The sequence below is a fragment of the Atta colombica genome, unplaced genomic scaffold (assembly GCF_001594045.1).
Source record: "Atta colombica isolate Treedump-2 unplaced genomic scaffold, Acol1.0 scaffold205, whole genome shotgun sequence".
NCBI classification, from domain to species: Eukaryota; Metazoa; Arthropoda; class Insecta; order Hymenoptera; family Formicidae; genus Atta; species Atta colombica.
The window spans coordinates 1584176-1588052 of NW_017259300.1; positions in this window are offsets into that span (position 1 = coordinate 1584176).

The window sequence follows — 3877 nt, forward strand, 5'->3', positions numbered from 1 at the left end:
TTTTGTGTTAATTTTTACAGTGTTACTTTCTAACGTATTCATCTTGTATTAAATTAATTCATTAAACAATTTAAAGAGACTGTTTAAAACATGTGAAATATGTTAAATTTTTTACACAAATTTTCCAATTGCAATATAAAAGTTTAAGAATTAAATCCCCACAATCAAATTATGGTACTCCAATTAGTTATGGCAATAAATTATGTAACTTTATATAAATATTTGTATTGTTATAAGAATTTTTTTATTAATTATTTAATTTTTTCAAATGTCTCTCGTGAGCTTCTATGCGTATTTTTCATGTAGGTCACTCGCTATATGTATAACAATTTGCAACAATTCTCAGGGATATACAGTAGCGATTTTCCCGCGATAAATGGACGTGAAAGGCAGCGAGGGACGAGTGGATAATCCAGCGGGTATCGCGTTTACATTGTAAACAACGTCTTGGTGTTGGAAAAATATTATTGTAACGGGGGTTGGCGGTTCCTCGTCTGAATCCTCGTGAAAGCGATACAGCAGTTTATATCCAAGCCAGGTGCCAACTTTCGGAGATAATGCTCAAGGCAATGAAGAAAGAAAATATAACGGGTAGCAGACAGCAGCGCGCGACTACCAACTATATAATCGACAACGTAATTACTACAAGTTGCTACATCAACGTATTTGTGTGATGCAGTAAAAACCATTTTGCTGTTACATAACGTTGGAACCAACGCGGTGATTAAAAGCATGTGTAATAATTTATAAACCGCGCAATTAACTATCTTTATTATCTTTCCTTAACTCGCTTCTATACCAAGTGAGATTCGAGCAAATGATTCATCATTCAAGGAGTGAGAATATAATTAGCGTTCCTATTTTGTCTTCGTTTTCTTCGAACGAGAGAAAATCGATTTCGACGGCAGAGCAAGAACCAGCACGTGCTGTCATTAACTCGAAGCAGATTCTCTCCAGATTTTTCTAAAATATAAATTCATTTTTCATTGGTAAAAGATATATTTTCTGACACTTTTTCTTGTATTTTGTCTGGTCTTCAAAGCGTTTTTCTAGGTTTTCACAATTTTATCGTCTTTTTTGTCTCTTAAATTATTATCTTGAAAATTATTATAGGAATATTTCTTAATACACAGTCATTTTAATAATTATTTAATATGTGTAATATTGTATAATTTTAAGTCTAGAACACACACCTTCTGAAAAATTCTGACAACATATAACATGAGTCTGAAAGACTCACTGTAACTTTAAGAGTTCAACTTCGGTTCAGATTAATATTTTTAGCTTTTTTTATTTCAAAATTTAAAGATTTAGAAATGTATCTGCATAAGTTATAATTTGTAGGTGTATTTCTAAAAAAATCTTATATTGTTAAATTATAAAAAAACTCTTTCTTTTTCTTCGTATAATGGAGCAAGCAAAATTTCAATTGAAAGATCTATAGTATGTTCTAAAATTAATCAATACATTCAGTACCCTTCTTTGAACATTCAGTGCTTTTGCATCTATTAATTGGTATATTCTGTTAGATCTAAAAATATAGACAAAAAATATAGACAGGTAGAGTTCAACGCTAAGCGTTTAGTAAGCGGTTATATTATTGAACGCATCCAATTATTTTATACACGAAAAAGACTAATTAACATAGAAATTTAATTTTCCACTTATAACAAAAAATATAACAACTAGAAAAAATAAAATAATATCCATATTTTGGCATGAATGTTGCTACCATCAGAACTTAATCGAAATATATTCCGATAACGTGCGTGAAAAATAAATACGAACTTACGTGCGGTACAATTAATATAAATCTTATGATCGCTGAGGCATGCGACAAATCCTTGCCATTAATTTCTTACGCGTATTATCGTCAGATAATATTGCGAGTTCGGAGCGAGATACGAAAATTACTCCTCGGCCGTGTATTCGGATACAGAGGATGCTGCAAGCACGCGGTGAAGTTGGAAGTTGCCCTGCTCTCTCGCTCTTTCTCGAAGTTACCCTTCTCACTCCTTATCGAGAACTGCTCGGGGCGAGCTAACGAAACGTAAGCAGGCACTTCGACAAATTCATAAAGTACAGTTCATAAAACGTGTACTTAAGGCGCGACGGGGAGCGAACGGGAGAGATGCGGAGCTCGTAACTCCGGCGTGTTAAGTTGAGCGGATAAAACGATGGCGCGTGCAGCGCGCGAATTTTCTCAACGGCGTTCTCGAACATCGAGACGTGGGCGTGGTCGGGTGCAATCATCGATATATTTTTGTCAAAGTGAAAAAGAGAAAATTTTCGCGATCTTCGGCTCGTTATTAAAATTAAGTAGACTCTGGAGAATCTGTTCTCAGAATTAACACTGATTAAAATTAAGCTCCGGATTCGTCCTCTCTTCGAATAATCGCAACAAAGTGTTATGTACGATCGCCTTTCCGAGCATCGCCCATAAAAAACGAGTAATATCACCGTAAGCAAGATCGTTCGTGCAGTTTTCTGCTTCAACGTGTGGTAATAATCGCAATAATTTCTATCTTTAACCGCGGTATTCTTCCTTCCAATACTCCATGTTGGATGCCCCGAAGAGCCTGAACAACAGACACATTTATTGTTAGACAACAAAGGCGTGATTCATTAATCGCGCGTATAGCAAACGGCACGCGAACATAATGACAGACAATGGGGCGCATGCAACTCGCACGTATACGCCTCGTCGGAGGAGTCGATTGCGCTGTAAAATTCACGGTTGCATCTCCACGTAACAGGATCTGCGACGATGGATGCGACGCATGCACGAGATGCGGCGTTCGTTTCTGGGAACTTCGAGTAACAAAGTAACAATAATTGTCCATAGGAAATTCTCTCTCTCTCTCTCTCTCTCTCTCTCTCTCTCTCTCTCTCTCTCTCTCTCTCTTTCGCTCTTCTTTGTGAAGAAACGATATTAATTACCATTCGCCTTTCTCACAGTCGGAAGAGGCCCTAGCAATATTCGTCACCGGCGTGCATCGGGGCCCCGGGGGCCCAAAAACATTTATACGGCACTCTCGCCACCAGGGCGTAAGCGAGAGAGATCGAGAATGTGTTAAAACGCATTCTAATGCGTGAATGCATGCGTGCTGGTCCGCGTGAGCGTGTGCATGATGCTTTAACAAGGGTCTGACAGGCTCGTTGCCGTTGTTATTTATCGGTTATGTCGGCGCATCTCCCATCTCGACGAGAGAAGCCTCCACTATCCTCTCCTCCTGCACTCCCTGTTTTCTCCGTCTTTCTCCCCTGCGTTCTGCAGTCTGCACCCCGATTCGCTCTTTCTTTCCATCTCTTCGTCTGCTGCACTCACCCCTCGCGCAGACTCGCGCGTGTAAAAGTCGTACGCTCGTATGCGCTGTGCATACCGCAACAGCGTAGTCGAGCGAGCTTCTACGCAAGGATTGGCTCCGTCGATGGTGGTTAACACGAGATGAGCAATGAGAACATAATTGGACCTACCGTAAAGATTTTACGCCACGAATATCTGTATTTGCACGGGGGTAAATTGAAGTCGTTGCCATTACCAGCAATTTCATCAGATGTTGATAAGAGTCTTTTTTTATGAAAAGATTTATTACGTATTGTGTTTGGTAAATGCATCGCATTGCATCGTATTTATAGTATATAATTATATGTCTTTTCTCCCGTAAAAGTTTTTTTCTTAAAAGAAGATTAATTTTATAATTCTTTGCATTGTAATTATAATCAAGAAGCTTTATCTTTTGTTGTTTTTAAAACATTTAATGAGATGACAATCATTGATAAAAATAGTTTTTATTAAAAATTATCTTAAGATCGAGACGATCACTTTTCTGATACAACGCATTGAAAAAAAATTATGTTTTATATATATATATAT